We start from the raw sequence: 17,983 nt of genomic DNA on the forward strand, positions 1-17,983 counted from the left end.
CGCAAGTTTTATATTTAGCAGCTAAATGAGTGATGATGGGAGGTGTCGTGACAGGTGCCATATTCTCTGTCACAACCCCAACTGCTGTGTTTAATCAAGTGAGTCCTGCGGGAATCAGCCTCGGGCCGTGACTATCCCAGCATCCCACCAGAGAGTGGCAGATTAGGTATCAGTTGAAGGGATATCGAGGTGCTGATGAGAGAGCATGGGGGTTCATGGGACGATGTGCTCATACGGTTAACCCCCAAGGAAAGGGTAAATACACACAACATATTTTATTCTGTTGTATCGCTCGCTGTATGTGCAGGCGAGATGTTTTGGCAAACACTTTGATAAACTGATGATTAAGAAGTGAATTATTTCTTCCTGATTATTAAAAGCTGTCATTAGATTGCAGTAACTGTTATTACTTCAGGGGTGTTCACACATGAACAAAGAAAAAAGGGATCAGAAATAATTTTTTTTCTATAAATGTTGGCAATTTAAAGCAAAATGGGAGACAGATTGTTGAAAATGTGACAAAAGCAAGAGTTGTGCTTTATGCTCATTCAGATTTCCCAATGCGGCTTCATTTTGAATCACAAGCTTGATTTTCCCTTTGGTTTTAAATTTGGTCATTTTTTCCGGAATTGGGCTACACTGATATATTTTTGTTTCTGTAAAAAGAACCGTAAGAGTCATTTGCTTGTCTGTCGGTCTGCACTACTTGCATTACATGTTTTTGAGTCACATAAAAGAACCAGTTGTTAAGTCTCTAGTTTAGGGAATTGGTCTTTGATGGTTGCTCTCTATGTTTTCCTCAGTTTATTTTTCTAATGATTCCAATCAACTTGTCTTCTTGAACTATACATTAAAAGAACTGCCTCATATGAATCATTTGTCGTACAGTGGTTGCTCTAAATGTTTTGATTCACTAAATATATCTGTCTTATAAGAGTCATATGTTTGTGAATAGGGCTACACCAGTTGCGTTGTATATTTTTGATTGACTAACAGTTTTCGAACAACTCAATAGAGTGATACGTCTTGCCATTATTTTGAGGTACACAGCCTTTTTATTACATCCCATTCAATATAGATTGTGAACTCACCTTCACAAGTCAAGGAAAATATGATTTCTTTCTCAGTGGCTCTGAAGATTCACTGCTTTTCAGCAGCAGTTCTCCCTCACTGCTCAATCGGTGCTGCTAGACCTGAATCTTTACAGTAAACACAGATAGAGGGAACCTTATAATTTGGTACATTACAATATTATTAACTCAAAAAAACAACAACAGTGCCTAAACCATGTATTTTCTCAGCACTGTGGTTTGGATGATCAGTATAATAGGTGGAGACATACAGTACAAAGATGGCGTGTGTTTTAAGTGGGTAATTTATGAAGGAATGCTCTTTAGAGGAAAAAGCCAGAGGGTTGAGGTCACAGTGAGGAATTCCTATCTGCATTTGGAGCCGTTTCATTCATAATCTCTCTCTCTGAAGCTCTCATCACTATGCTGGATTATGCTGAACAGGCTTATGGTACACAAAGCGTGTTGGAGCCTGCGTTCAGAAAGAATTCCACTGAGGTGACAGGTCCAGTGTTTTGGATATTTAATTGAAGATTCTGATTCCTTTAATTAGCCAGCTGCAGTATGTTCTCCATCTGTCACTTGCTTCACCCTAAGAGATCGCTGATGGGGGAGGGAGGAACGCTACAGAGAATAAGAGGAGGGAGGTACAAGGGCCAAAGCTGGAAAGTGAAAAGAGAGTGACAGATAGCGAGAAAGGAAAAAAAGAAAGAACCAGCAGAGAAGGGGCTACTGAATGGGAGGAAGTATTTTGGGGATGTTTCGTTGATCGGGCATTATTACATTACATTAAAATACATTTGCAAAAGTGATCCTTTTCTTTATATCATTTTATGTAGTGTGGATGTTACTAGAGAAAATATAAAAAATATTTTTGCAAAAGTTATAATTTATTTTATTAATTTAGGCAATGTGGTTGCACAACAGTAAACTACACTAAATACATTTGCAAATGTGATCATTTGTTTATTTTATATATTTTATTTGATGCAGTGTGAATGCACAACAGTGAACTACGCTAAAATATGTTTGCAGAAGTGATTAGTTGTTTTTTGTTTTATTTAATTTAATTCAAACACAAGTTAATAACACTATACAGATTCCGCTTTCCATTAAGCGTAAACAATGCTGATTACACAGATTATGTTCGTGCGCACGTTTTCCTCCCGAATGTAAACAACGCTGATTACATCGAATATGTTCTTGAAACTCTCCTAAAAGGCAGAAAACGTAACCTGGTGGAGAAGAATTCATAAATAAAATTGTTCTTTTTGTTTTCTTTGCGCACAAAAAGTATTCTCGTAACTTGGCAGAATTGAGTTTGAGCCACTGATGTCACATGGACTGTTTTACCGATCTCCTTACTACGTTTCTGGACTTGGGAATATTACAGTTGCATTGCTGTCTATGGAGTGTCAGAGAGCTCTCTGATTTCATCAAAAATATCTAAATTTATGTTCCAAAGATGAATGAAGAACTTACAGGTTTGGAACGACATGAGGGTAAGTAATAACAGAATTTTTGGGTGAACTATCCCTTTAATAGTAATCTGCTGTGAAATAAAAAGAATATTACCAGCTTATCGGTATATCTTGCATTCTACACTGCGGCTTGTCTCCGAGTAAACAGCCTGCAAAGAGTACCTCATATTTTTCACATCACATCCTACAAATGTAAAACCAACCTAAAACTTTTCATTACGCATAATGATTTCTTTTTAACATCTTCCTAACATCAACCTGCATTATTATCATTAGAGCGTTTACTTTATCTGGCTTTTGCTCTGGTCATTTACAGCGTTGAAGCACATTAAGAAATTTTGGCTTTGGTATGAGTAACCAGCATTGTGTTAAGTAAGCGCTATGTAGCCTAAATGTTATTTCCCAGGGCACTTTGAGTGTTAACCTAGCGTGAAGTACTGTGATGACTCCAGAGCCTTACCCACACACATTCAAACGCACACCAGCTGCTCAGCCAAGCAATCAGCGCGCACTGCTCAGCATTAATGCTGTTTGCTTGTGAGATTCAAGCGGACTACGCTCCCTCATAAAGTCACTTTAGGTAGAATTCTGCTCAGTCCTGTAGCATTTTAGCTCAAATCCAGATGTGCTGTGGTGGTTTGATTAAATGACCTGTAGTCTGTTTAGCACAGTGTTCGTTTGCATGCTAACCCCATTTTTGTTCATGAGTCAATAGCTTGTATAAAAGAGCCTGGAGTGGTTTACACCGTCTCCGTGCAGATGATTGTGTTAGCGCGTCTCTTCCGGGCCTTGCTCGGTGATTGTAAGAGAAAATAGCACAGTGAGGAAATGTAGCTGACCTTGGATCAGTCTCCTCTGTAGCCGGGGTGATGTATAGGCTCAGTGCGCAGGCTGGCAGTAAGTGAAAGCCATGTTTTTATTTTCCTGCAGAGGGCACCGTGTCAAGGCGCATAAGCGGGTTCATTTCTTCCCCCTCCGTCTCTGCTGCCGGGGAATGTTAAATGTCAGCCATCGGGCCGGGGTGCTAGAGCACTGATATTAGCCTGGATTGAATAAGCATGGGGCCGAGCCATGATTTGAATTTATTTGCTGGTGTAGGAGAGGGTCAGGCTCTTGTGGGCTGTGGGAGGGTGTTTGAATGGCTTGGAACAATTATTGTCTGTCTAGTCTTTTGTCGGTTTATTTTTAAGGCCAGTTTGTAATTGTCAAATAGAAAATTGGCCGCCATCTGTTGTGGTGGTATTAAATGAAATGAACAAGACCGTACACGATTAGTGCACTCTGTTCAGCTCGGCGTCTATAATAGAAAGAGAATGATTTGAATTTGATGACATTTTGGCATAAATATTCGTCATAAAGGTCTTCATCTAAGTGTCATTTAGCATAATAAAAGGTCACTTTTTATAGCAGATGAAATTTGTTTATTAGTTGTAGTTGCTAGGGCAAGCATCACAGTTGCTATTGCTCATGCTAAAACAAACCCCTAACCCCATGGATTTGACTTCAGAGAATAATACATCTCAGAGTTTCTCTACACAGCACCTTCGCTACTGATTGTAATACATTGTTCTTACAGTTTGTTTTTAAAAGAATCAGAAAGTAAACAGAATACCAAAAAAAATAATTTGCATTCACATTTTTGTTTTCTGAAATTAGGCCTAGCCTATTTGACTTATCATAATAATAATAAATAGACAATAATTTTATAACATGATGTTTTTTTTATAATGCGCTTATTATAAAATGTATTAAAATAACTGTGCGGTTTATAATAATAATTATATACTGTAGTTTACAGTTAATAATGTTATTAATAATAGACCAACATAACATAATCAACATTTTATAATGTATGATTAATGATTAATATACCTAATGGATTGTAAAATACATAATTGTTGTATGTATTAGTTATTATTATGAATAATAGTAATTATATACTGTAGTTTACAATTAATAATGCTAATAATAGACTAACATAACATAATAAACACATTTTAAAAACAGCCAATTTTATAATACATTTAAATTATCACATAATACAATAATACAAAATAATGAAATAAATTAATGTAATTGTAATTCTAATAATTATTATTATATGTTATATAATTTACATGTTAATGTATGGTTCTTGACTGCATTGTTAATTATATTATTATTAAAATAATTAATTATAAACTGTAATTTACAATTAATGTCAATAATAATAGAATAACAATTAAGATATTTTAAAATACAGCAAATTTTGTCATATAATTAAATTATAATATAATATAATATAATAACAAATATTTAATAACAACTATAATAATAATTATAATGATTTAATTTAATTTATCATAATGTTAATGTTATTAATACATTGTAAAATACATACAGATCACATAGCAACACCCTGGAAACCACTAACATCAACATCATGGTGTTGAATTTGACACTACTGCTTTTTAATGCGTCTCTTACCAGTTCTGAGAGAGGAGAGAGTGTTAATGCTTAATGGGAAGCTAGCATCTCAAACCTTTTAAAGACCTTTTATTATTTGCATACGGTTTGTTTTTGAAGCACCGTCGAGTATTGACGTGCTCCGTTTTGTCTGTCATCAGTGCTTATTTGCGTTTTCAAGTGTTGGATTATCATCTCCTCCTCGCAGCCACCAGCACTCAAAATTATGAATAATTTCCTGTCTCCATCTAAGACAGAAGAACTGAGCGAACACGACACCTCTTTCTACCACAAAAAGAAGAAGAGGGAGGCTGGTGGATGGCAGGACAGTGTGTCATTGTGTGCTGATGGATGTGCAAGGCTCGCTGCTCAGAGCGCTTACTTAATAGGGAGCAGGCTTGTCGCGGCGCTGGGGAAGTCGAGGAGGAGCCATGCTTGGCTGAGCACAGAACAGACAGTCCATTTCACAAAGGTTAAAGCTGCCCCATAATACAGGCTAATCAGCAGGTAATCTGTTTTCTTTCCATTAGATTCTCCCAGGTCAACGTTGACCGAAGTGTACAGATTTGGAAATTCTCATGTTCCAGTTTGAGTGTTGTTGTTTTATTGGTTTGAATGTTTGTGATTTTATCCCCTCAAGCATTGAAAGTCTACATTTCTATTGAGCTGACAATCCAGCCGAGATGCTTTGCGACCTGTGGGCAAACGGAGACCACTGGCTGTGGTCTAAAAAAGCCGCTAGCAGCTCTTGTCCGAGAGCATTAGCATTAAATCACACTGATCTAGTTAAAGCAGGAGCATTTAATCCTATAATCTAGCTAAGCTAAGCTTTTTTCCCCCTCTCCTTCTCTTTTTTTCAAATACAATCTAGATTGCATTTTTGAATAATGTACGTTTTCTGATGGCTGCTGAGTTGAAATAAAAGGTAGCATAGACGGTACTGCAGCACTGGTAAGTGCTTGAAAATGTCACTAAAGCAGTGTTACGGGAATGAATGGATGGCTGATATAATGGTGTTTGACATGAGAGCCTTAGTCATGAGAGCTGTCAGTAGAGTTTGAAATCAGCCAGAGAAGCTGGGGCCTCGGCAGGCGGCGAGGTGAAGAATTTCTAAAGCTGATTCTGAAGAGACAGTTTAGAGAGAAAAAGAGAGATGAGTTGCATAATGAGATTGAAGCTGCTTTAAAAAAAGGGCAGCTGTTTTCAGCCATTTGTAGTCATTCACAGTTTTGCAGAGGTTGAATTCATCAGGCATTTTAACTGAACCCTGGATTTGTCTTTTAAAGATTTTGGGCATTTTTGACTTTATCATGATAGGCCATAGCACAACGCCGTGGTAAAGTTGCACACTGAAATTAACTTGAAATTAAAATTGACTGTTTACTTTTGTAGTTCATCCGTTTACATTCACTGTCATTTCATTCCAAATCTTTATGACTTTTGAACGTGATTTTAAAGACTGCAATGGGTCTGGTGATTTAAAGCTTCAGAAGCACCATATCAAATATGACTTGTACGCTATAATTAATGTGTTTTGAAGTGCTATGATAGCTTTGTGTGAGAAACAGACCAGTTCTTGACGTCAGTCTCCTTTCTTCTGGGTGTGTCGATGAAGCAGCGTCTCATGCAGAAATAAATCGTACTTCTAATTCAGATGTTTTCAATAAACGAATTCACAAAATTATTTGAAGTTGAAAAGTTGAGCATTGTCAGTTTATTTCTTCAAACAAATCTGGCTTCAAACATTTTTAAAATTCGTATGGACTGATGATTTATTAAATTTTCATGTACTTTTTACTTTTGGACTTTTTTTTTTTGGAATGCATTAGTTTATTTTATAATTCCATTGAAAAGAAGTGACGGCACAATCTTTAAAATGTATGTTTTTTGTGGCCAAAGGAAGCAAAAGTGGGGGTGAACTGTTAATAAATCTCCTCGGTCTCATTGAGCCTCATGATGAAACACAAGCCAACGAGTTTCTGTGTAAATCAATTGTAACACCATTTTTGCATAATGTGTCTCGTTTAATTCAGTGCGTCATTTACGCTGAATATTCTGTATTCAAATACGTCACATCTCAGAGGGTAAATGGGTTGCAAATGCCGTTTCATACTGTCATCATGTCGAGATCATTATTGTGTTACTGCTCTATCCATGACAAATCAATGACTGTGGCTGAACAAAAACAAACCAGCTAATCAGTAATGAAATATTCATTATAAAAATAAGAGCCACACAAATCAAGGCTGAAGCTTCCTTTCTATGTGAGCCTCTCTCAGTCATGTTATTTTCCATCTTTCTGCGTGCACGGCTGTGCTTGACGGCCATGTTGCTGTGGATCAATATCAAGTGATGACTGGAGGAAGACAGAGGCTGTGTGCAGAATGGAATACTAACTTACTGAATACAGTGCAGTATATACTAGGGATAGTAAAATTCATCATTCCCATCGTTACATCGGCATAAAAAGTAAATGATGCGATGCATCGATTTTAAAAAAGTGCATTGGATACAAGATTTTTTTAGAACAGGTTTCTCATTTTTTCATCTTTCTTTCAGTTAACAAACACAACTTTAAATCATTTATTTGACAATGATATCATTGCTAGTATGGTAGTATGCTGTTTAGAACAGTTAATGCTTGAAGGCATAGTGCACCCAAAAATCTAAATTCTGTTTAATTTACTCACTCTCATGCCTTCAAAACCTCTTTTGTGTTTCACAGATGACATAAAGAACAAATATTCTGTAACCAGACAGTTTTGGACCCCATTGACTATTATATTGACAAAAAAAGAAAGAAAAAACAGAAATTTCTCATAATATCTTTTATGTTCCAGAGAAGACGGTCAGTCAGTTATAGGTTTTGTTAGGTTTACACAAGGGTAAGTAAAAAAAAAAAAGGGGAAATAAATTATGAATATACATTTTTGGGCATTATATGCTATTAGTTTCTCCTGCACTAAGAGAGAAACCAAGATATGGAAAGACGTGAACATACAGCTGTTTAGGAGGAAAGAGCCCAATGTTTTAATACAGTGATCTAATCCTGTGAGTTAATAACCTTTATCTGTAGTAATTGCAGTGGACTAAATGCTCTAATTCTGTGGAACAGATGTCCTAGAGGCTCAGAGACGGTTCACCAGAAAAACGGCCATGTCACAGGCGTGTGTTGAGGAAACAGAGCTTTATCTTTTTTTTTTTTGTTTAACCGTATTAAATCAAAGCAGACCATATGCTCGGACACACGCAACAAATCCAAAGCATAAGCAACCGTCCAATGTTGTTTTCCTCCCACTTTTGGTCAAGGGCTTGCTTAATGTTACCTTAGCACAGTATACACACACCCAGATAAAGGAAACCCTGTCTCTTCTCTTCTGTCTGAAATGTTTGGGATTAGCAGTAAGTGTGTTCCAGCCCTCATAAATCAGCCCTTCCAGCCTCTTTCTGTTTTCTCTCTGAAAGGCTCACGAGCGCTCGGATGCTCCATTTTGCTGAATGTAAAATGTCAATGTTTTTGAACAGGTGCTGTGAGGCAAGGTCCTGATGTTTTTATTTCCACAGCGCTGGCTGGGAGGAAGAGCTGCTTAAGGAGCAGGATGGGAGTTAAAAGCGCGTGGAGGAGGGAGAGAAATCAGTGTGTGTGTGTGTGTGTGTGTGTGTGTGTTTAAGGTGGCAGAGGGGGGAGGAAAATCGAGTCATGGATTCATTTCTAAAGCACAAACCAAGTGGCTGTAACTTGCACACTGTTCTTTTCTTTCATCACCCCCCCCTCATTGTTTATGACAGCAGTAGACGTTTTTTAAATAAATCATCAGCGCTAATTCCAGGTGACGCATTAATCTTCGGTTTGTTTCCTCTTGTGCATAAAGCCGCAGTGGCTGGATGCTTTTTCTTCATTTATTGCATGCTTTTATTCACTTGCTCGCTCATGCACTCATGATTTATTTCCTTCCTTTCATTTCTTTTGTCTATTTTTGCTTCCCCCAGAGTGTGGTACTGTGAATGCCTGTAAAGAGGGCTGCGGGTCCTCGGAGACCCAGTCGAGGTTAGTCAGCATTACAGTTGTAAATCCAGCTGTTTCTTTTCTAACATCTCCTTGTTTACCGCCTTCGATGCCAAAAGCACACCTATCTGATGCTTCCCAGAACTCCCTTTTGTTTGACTCAATTACCACACACCGTTTGTTCACATCATCCTTTAAAGCCATGATTTCCAACTGTTTTTGTCTTGAGGGCTACAGTTTTATTATATTAAACCTTTTTTTATGAAAATATAATCATTGTACTGGATATGATTTAGTATTGTCATAATCATTTTGCTTCATTTCACTTAATTACAGGATTTGTTTAATTTTTAGTCTTTTGACAACTGTAAAATGTTTATTTTAAAATCATAAATGGTTCATTGATAAAAAAAAGTAATAAAAAATAAGTTCTTAGAAAAATGTATTGTCTGTCTTTTTGTTATTATTACAAGTTTTTGATTATGATTTTGCAGATAGAAGTTGTTCAAATATTGTATACGATAATATATATATATATATATATATATATATATATATATATATATATATATATATATATATATATATATATATATATATTAATATAATTTACTTGTATAAATTTAATTGTATACATTTTAAAAGATTTACTCGTATTTATATTCCTATAATTTGTATTATATGTAAATATATTTAATATATAAACAACATAATTTTCAGAAATATATACAAGCATGTGTCTGTTTATTTATATATACATAATAAATTTACACAGTACACAAACATATATTGTGTAAACAAAAACTTTTATTTTGGATGTGATTAATCGCGATTAATCATTTGACATCACTAATATAAAGAAAGAAAATAATAGCATATATTGGAAGTGGTGTATAAAAGGCGTGCATGTCGGAATTGCCATGTTAATATTTTTGAAAATATAAATAGGTCTGTATAATAAAAAGAGTACCATACCATAGCCCCAAATACTGTTTTATCAGTTATCCCAGTAAAATCTTTCCTAGTAGCACCTTGATACTGTTTTAAGAACTCACTGTGGTCGCGCTGGTTCATGCTAACAGTTACTCGCATGTGTCATTGTAATAACGTTCGATTGAGCTCACCCTGTTTAGCATGACAAACACGACTGCACTGATTCTGTCCGTTCTCAATGCCGCCCACACTGCATGTCGACCCAGTATGTGTGATGCATGTGATTGTTCTGATGTGACCCCTCCTTTTAGCTAGTTGAAAAAGTGACAGGCTGCATCAGAGGATGCAAATGACGGTGATAAATCCAGCAATGATATGGAGGCTGTGCCTCTTAAAGCACCAGAGCGGCTTACTTAATGAGTTTGATAATTGGCTTTCTGCTGGCTACGTCTCCCTTTTTCTTGTTACACCTCCCTCTCTTTCTCTCTGTTTCTCCTTCTACTTAGCTTTAAGTGTCCTTCACTGTAGAGATGGGCTACTGAATGGAACAGAATACTTAGTTGAACTATTAATAAAAGCCATAGCATTCAAAATGACAAAACTTCACCTCTCTTTTTAAGGTGCAGTCATATTTTTTAATATTTTGCAGGCAAAAAAGGTCTGTTGCAATTGTGTAGCAATGTTTTGAAGCCCAGCTTACACAAAAGATGACTTTTGCTAAATCTGCACCGGGAACAAAAAATTTCAGTTGCATGGATTCCTATTAAACTGATTGGTTTTCGCTGCAAAAATTTGATGAACTGGAAATTCAACTGCATCTTTAAAGATATAATTCACCCCAAAATGTATGATTGTTTATTGCTGTGAAACACAAAAGAAGATATCTTGAGAAATGTAGCAGTTGTTTTTTACATACAATGAAAGTCAATATGGTCCAATGTTGTTCTGAACCCCCCAAAACAGTTCAGCATTCTTTCACAGTAGTCAAATAGGTTTTCCAAAGACATTATAAGAAACAGAAGAACTGCCTCTTTAACTGTCTTGTTTTCAAACGAATATAAGACAGCTTCTCCGTGTCTTTTCTCACGTCACTAAAGATGGCCCTATCGCATGTCATTTCTTAACTGATAGCATGCAGATAAGTGCGAAATCCATTGTGACACGAGGACAGGCTACGGAGACAACTGTCATGATGCCTTTGCTTGAGATTTTCACAATCGTTCACGAGCCCACACACACATGACTGCCCTAAATGCATGCTGACTTCAGCGTTGAGAACATCGCTGGAAAGATGTCAGCGTTTAGGATGATTCAGTGCCCCAGCGGAGTGACTGTGACACCGTTTCACTCAGCTAGGCTCGTGTAGCTGGTATTGTGGGGTTTGTTTTCCACCATCTGGAGGAATGTGCCTACAGTAAAGGGAGAACAATGCTCCCTCTGTACTTCCTGTGAGTGTTTCGGGGGCACTACATCTAAGACGGACCCGTTTTGTTATCATTCCTCGTCGCTCTCCTGTGACAGGCGTTACGAGGGCACACAGAGGGTGCAAACCTGACAGTGAGATCTTAGGACGGGGCGAGAGAAGTGTGAAAATCACACCTTGCCAATTGAGTACGATCTCATCTGCATTTGAATGGTTTTCCAGCTGGTAAGCACAGCCTAGGGCACGATGACTGCTGAAACAGTGTGAGATACTGCTGAGAGCATTTACTGTGACAATAGCCTTAATGCTTTGCTTTAAGCTTTTCAGCTTTGAGATGTTAATACAGCCGAGGAATATGTAACTTCTTTCCCTTTTCCTCTCCTTTTTTGATTTCAGAGTAAATATTTACAATCTTGCAGACAGTTTACATTGCTAATTGCGTCGCAGTCTATCGAAAATTTTCATCCACTGTACATTAAGTGGCAGCACACAATATGTAAGTTATATGTGGTTTGTTAGTCATCCAAACAGCCTTGTTCTGTTTTGGGTAAGGCTGATGGTAGCAGCTTGGCACTGGCGTCTGGAGTGAGAAGTAAACAATGAATCACCAACAGCAGTTTCAGAATTTCCCACTGCTGTAAAAGTCATCAAACTTCACACTGAATGCACGTTACTACTTTTAGAACCTCCTGGAGAATCTTTGTGTGCCTCTTGTGTTTTTGTGTGACAGAGACTGTGGTGCGGTTGCTCATACTGTCCATTGGGTGGCAGAGTGAAAGACTCCAGTCGTGTAGACGTGCCTTCTCACATGGCAGACACTAGTGGCTTGATCTAATGGATCTGGACAGAGGAGCTTAAAGCAACATCCTCCATTCACTTCCTTTTTGTTTTACCCTTTAAAATCAGTGGCGTCACAGAAAGGGGTTCAGGCGTGAGTTTGTGAGGCTTTGTTTCCTATATATATATATATATATATAATATATAGCATGTTTTTTTTCTGTGTATATATATATATATAAATATATATATATATATATATATATATATATATATATATATATATATATATATATATATATATATATATATAGAGCAGATTTTAAATATTTTTATTAATCCTTTTATGTTAACCTAGACAATGCACACCAGCTCTTGCCCTGAGAAAGCCTTAGTGAGTGCTCTTAATGTATGTACAATCAGGCAGTGAGTGAAGAAGCACCTGGGGAGGCTTGTGTGTGTTTATACCTCTGTCTTCAGCAAGAGAGCAGCAAAGGGAGGGGTTTCTGCCCTGATGGACTATTTACCACCGGCAAACAAAGAGAAAATTCAAGGCGTCCACACGGGAGCTTCACAGCTATTTAAAAATCTCCCAACTGCTCGTGTATGAATCCGGCCAAACGTTTCTGTTTATTTTCAGAAGTAACCACTCATTTAGATCGGAGTACGAGTTTACGCATGAAGCTGAAAACTAGTCAGTCCGTCAGGGCGGTTTGCCACTCGTCTCTCAGCGAGCTCTGCGCTGTGTAATTACGTGAGAAGAAAGACACATAGACCTCCCCTTCGCATTCCCTGATCTAATTTGTTTGCCGGGTGACAGCAACACATCTGGAATTGTGGATGCTTATGTTGCTTTTTCCTAATGTGATGGTTTTTGAATCTAACTGTCCCTTGAAAGATGGATTTTTATGAGTTTGTGTAGCTTGGCGATACGATAAATAACCTCGCCGAAGTGTCGCAGGATTTGAGGTTTCGCGAGCCTGCCAAATATGGATGAATGGCAAAGTAAACAATATAATGTGCAAGGCTTGCCTACAGGGCAATCTCTCAATGAAATTGAGCATTCCTGCCTCACATCAGAAGGCTTTTGCTTTCTTCTTGTGCTGTTTACAATGTTAAATAATAGCTTGGAAGGCAGTTATCTCTTTAACTACTCTTTAACAGCGGAGGCTTGCAATGTCAAAAAACACAGACTACTCTGGATGAGATCCCTTGATGAGATGATATGAGAAAATGTTTATTGGCGTACCATAAACAGATCCAAACCTCAGTCGAACAATATGTGTGACTCCATTGAGGCTGAAACCCATTACATTTCCTTTGTGAGTCATTGCTGAATAGGATGAAGCAATAAAATACATTTAAATTGAGACATTTTTTATAGTCAAAGAGGGTTTGGTTACAGCCGTTCTGTGATTTCTGCTTGTTTTCACCCCTCAAGTCTCAAAACTTGTAAAATAGTCTCATCCGAAAGTAGCAGAGTGCTAAAATGGCACCCAGCAAATTGAAGTCAAGGTTTTTTCGTCTGCTAGTAGAGAGAGGCTGTCAGCTGATGGAGAAGTGTGTGTGTGTGTGTCTGAAGGAAAAGTAAATGGGGGTGGAAGTGCCTGGTGTCTTTTGAAGGGAAGCACGAGTGTTTGTTCCCGATGGCAGGCATCAGAGTGTGAATATGACCTCTGGTGAAAAAAAAAAAGAAAAGGGAACGGCTGCAGAGCTCAGGTACTCCGGACTACTGTTATTTTGTATCACTTTGAAATGGGCTGTTTCCGACGCTATGACTTCCTCAAAGACCGGGAAGAACACGTTTTATTATAAGTAGTGGAATAAATCCCGTCTATCCCTGAAACGGTGTGAAAGATTAGGTTTAATTTCTTCATGCTGTTTTTACTGCTCGATAACTCACCGAACCTTATACCAGAGAGCATTTGCTTTTGAATGTTTCTCTTTTTTCTGTCTCCCTTCCGCTTGTCTGCTGATCCCTGGTGAATGCATTAAATGAAGTTACTAGATATGAGTGCTTAAGGGGCCAGGGCCTCCCAGGCTTGCCAAGGCGCTCAGAAGCTTGGCTCACTCAACCATGTCATCTTTTCTTTCTCGTCCCCTTTTTTTGTTACCATTTTTTTGTTGTTTCAGAGACTGACTGGCTGACTTATTAGTATGGCAGGGCATTTGAAGTCTTCAGGACATTCATTGAAAGACAGTCAAGCTGGAGGAGGCATAATAAATCAGTCATGTACATCTAATTCTTTTGTTAACATTCATCAGATCAGCAAGGGGAATCTTTATTGGTTACAATAAAGCACTAATACTTCTTTCCCTCCTTTTAGTCGTCAAATATAAAATGTTTAGCATCTTATCAAATTGTAATGGCCTGTTCACACTTAGGATGATGATTTTATAAAATGTTATTCTGAATTTAAAAGAACAGCAGTCCAAACCACAACTGTAATGACACAGTAGAGCGAGAGCATTGAAATCACTTTCAAATATATATATTTTTTTAGCTGATAAATAATAAAAACATTGACAGCCAATCATAATCTTTCCTGCTTTGAGGAGCTCGAACATTTCAAGTGGCAGATGACAAAAATGCAGAATGTTATCGTTGTAATATAGTTTATCTTTCTTAGTAAGAATAGGACATAATTCTTGGGAAATAATCTGGGTTCTGAATTAGGTTCAACTGACAGCATCTGTGGCTTCATGTTGATTTCCAGAGAAATTAATTTCAACTTTTAACTTAAGTTTGTAAGGCTGTATTCACACCGAAAATATATATGGTCATTTTTTTGAAGATTTAAATGCAGAAATGTGAAGGTAACAGTTTTACTAATAAAAACAAACACATTTTTTTTTAGAACTTTTATTTATATTTTTAACAAAACAAAACACAAGAAAGATCATCCGAGACAAGTAATAAAATAAAAATAATTTATAATAATAATATATATACATACACACACACACACACACACACACACACACACACACACACACAAATACATACATATACATACACATATAAAAAAAAAACTAATAAATAAATTATAGATTTGAATATTCTTTAACCATGTGCCATCTTTGATTAAAAATGTCAGTTTTCAATTTTAATGATGCAGTCATTTTTTCCATCTTGTAAATCTTTTTTAGTCTCTGTTTCCATTCAGTTACAGTTGGTGATTTCACAGACTTCCAATTAGCAGTAATGCTTTTTTTTTGCCAATTAGTAGTAGTATATAGATATATCTTTGTTTTAATTTTTTAAACAAATATTGTTTACATATTTTGCCGATTGTATTGAAACTTTAAGTTTTAATGTTCATGGATTGGCTTTCATTGTAAATGCCTCCCCCTTTTTTTTTTTTAGAATTTTAAGATTTTTTTTGTTGTTATCAATCTCATTCCACATCTGCTGTAGATTGAGCCTGGTATTGAACTTGCCATATTTTTTTAATTCCTTTCATCTCAAGCTAAACCTTTCAATAATATACTAGTGTGAAGGGGTCAGAGTACAGTAGCTGAGGCATTGTGATGGGTATTGAATGCAGAGCAGAACTGAATAGACACAGTCAGCTTCCCAGATACATGCTTAGGCCTGTAGAATGCAGAATGCTTTGCTTGTAACTGCACCGGTTGTCTCCTTTCATTATCGGTTAATGGTGCCCAACTTGACAGGGCTGTGTGATAAACAGAGGAGCTGTGAAATCCTGGAGGTGGAGTTCTCGTCTGCCTGATAATGGGATCTCATCTGCTGTTGCGAATGCCTGCGGAACAGCCATCTGAGTGCATGAAATGCAAGGCATTCACAACTTCGGTGCTCTTTTTGGCTTACATTTCCTCCAAACCCTCAGCTTGTGTTTTTGGTCTGTCTGAACGCTGAGCAGTATCAAGCGTGCATTAGCTGAGAATTTTTTGGAAATGTTTTGATTGTTAGTGAGTGCATTTTGTGAAAAACCAGTCGTATGCGCATGCCTGTTTGTTTTACCTTGCCGATCATGAATGTCAGTCATCCAAAGGAAATGTTTGTTTGCACATAACATCACAATGATTTAATATTCCTCAAACAAAACACGATCTATACATTTTTCAGGCATTCCCCACGCGAACACGCACCTTCCGTCGTGATTCGTTTTTCTGAGCACTAATTAACTGTCTGCCACCGTGTCAAATGCATTGTTGTGAATTTTTCTCATGAGCCAGAGTAGCTAATCTCCCATTGGCTGATAGCAATGATTTGTATCTCTTTGAAAACTGCATTCTCTAAATATCTTTCCTGTGCACAGCGAGGATCTCGCATAAGCAAGTGACTCAGGTTTCCTGTTGGGCACATTGTAAGTGCTATCAGGGCGGCTCGGGGAGATAAATATGGATGCACTTGAGTAAATGTAATAAATACGCCTGAATGTGAAGCTCAAACGCTTTCCAAGAGGGGAGGAGGGTGGCCTGCTGGGGTGTGAGAGTGAGAGTGAGTGTGTGTGTGTGTACGTGTGCGTGTGGGTGCATGGCGGAGCTAAGGATTGTCAGGAGAAACAGAAGTCACACTGTCTCTGGCTCCCCTGGAGCTGGAAAGCGTTTGCCAGCACTGGGATCACTAGGGACACCTCCTCCTTTTGAAAACCTGACAGGCTACATGGTTTGCAGCACAATAAAGGGCCTGCAGTACACCAAACTCACTTCCTATTGATCTTCGCTGCCTCCGCAGATATAACATTGGTGAAGAGAAAATGCTTCCGTTTTTTTTGGGGGGGGGTTAAGATTTTGAAACGTTCTGTAATGTAACATTTCATTAGTATTTGAGTCAGTGACTTGACGCTCATTTCTATTGTCTAAGTTCAAATACACAAACTGTGCAATTTGCATAAACAAATACTGCTATAATGAACATTTAGTTAATTTGGTGATTTAAAAGCCTTTTTTTTCATAGAAGCCTAAACTCAAAAAAATGTCTTGTTGGTGGGGATAAACGAATATGCAGGAAGCTTTGTCTTTTCATGTGACAAGACATCCATTAAAGCACCCCTTTAGACTCTCATGAAAGTGAGGTCACTTGTTGTATACATTACATACGTTACTATGTGTACATTATATAGTATACATTTATTTATTTTATTTATATAACTTTGTTTTTAATGTCACATTGATATTTTAATATAAAAGGCAAGGTCACATTGTCGAAAAATGACCCATGAATTTGAGAAAATATTTTTTCTTTAAAACTGTGTTGTATTCAAATGTGTAAAAGTGCAAGGAAATTATTTTAGTTCCTGACATATTTTTTAGAATCATTTGATGAAATGAAGGGCTTTCAGAAATGTATGAAGACAACATGTATACAAAGATTACCATGTTTTTAAAAGATTGAAAAATTTTCCCTCTTGCATCATCATGGCAGTGCTGATGTTATATTATCAAATTATTTATATTCTGTGTAGAAGCACAAAATCGGTTTTCATTCTATACAGAGCAACAAAGAATGCACGTTCTTTTTAAATGCACATTTGTGAATGCATGCTGCTTCCATGTTGGGCGGGGGAAACGGAGTAATTAATTCATTATGTGAATATGCAAATGAGAATGAGAGCAGCAACGCACAATGTATGTGTAATTTTCACTGGTTGTTTTGTTCTCAGCCCCAATCATTTGGCAGCGAAGCACGGTAATAAAAACTGAGTGTTCATTATTGGACACTGAAAATCAATAGCTGGAATCTGTGGTTTATTTGGACGGTAGGCTTGATTTTGGCGTTTACTGTGATTATCTATTTGTTGTTATCTGTGCTGCTGGAGCTGGAGTCGTCATCATGCACATTAATATTCCATACAGCAGCCGTGTGAATCTGGATTCAACG

The 17,983-nt window shown here is 37.3% G+C and overlaps 1 protein-coding gene across 2 annotated transcripts in view; it reads left to right on the forward strand.

Moving 5' to 3' along the window:
* Positions 1–17,983, forward strand: part of LOC113068892 (arginine-glutamic acid dipeptide repeats protein-like) — a 145,758-nt gene that overhangs the window by 25,952 nt on the left and 101,823 nt on the right. The window lies entirely within an intron of this gene.

The sequence above is a fragment of the Carassius auratus genome, unplaced genomic scaffold (genome assembly GCF_003368295.1).
Source record: "Carassius auratus strain Wakin unplaced genomic scaffold, ASM336829v1 scaf_tig00000254, whole genome shotgun sequence".
Lineage (NCBI taxonomy): Eukaryota > Metazoa > Chordata > Actinopteri > Cypriniformes > Cyprinidae > Carassius > Carassius auratus.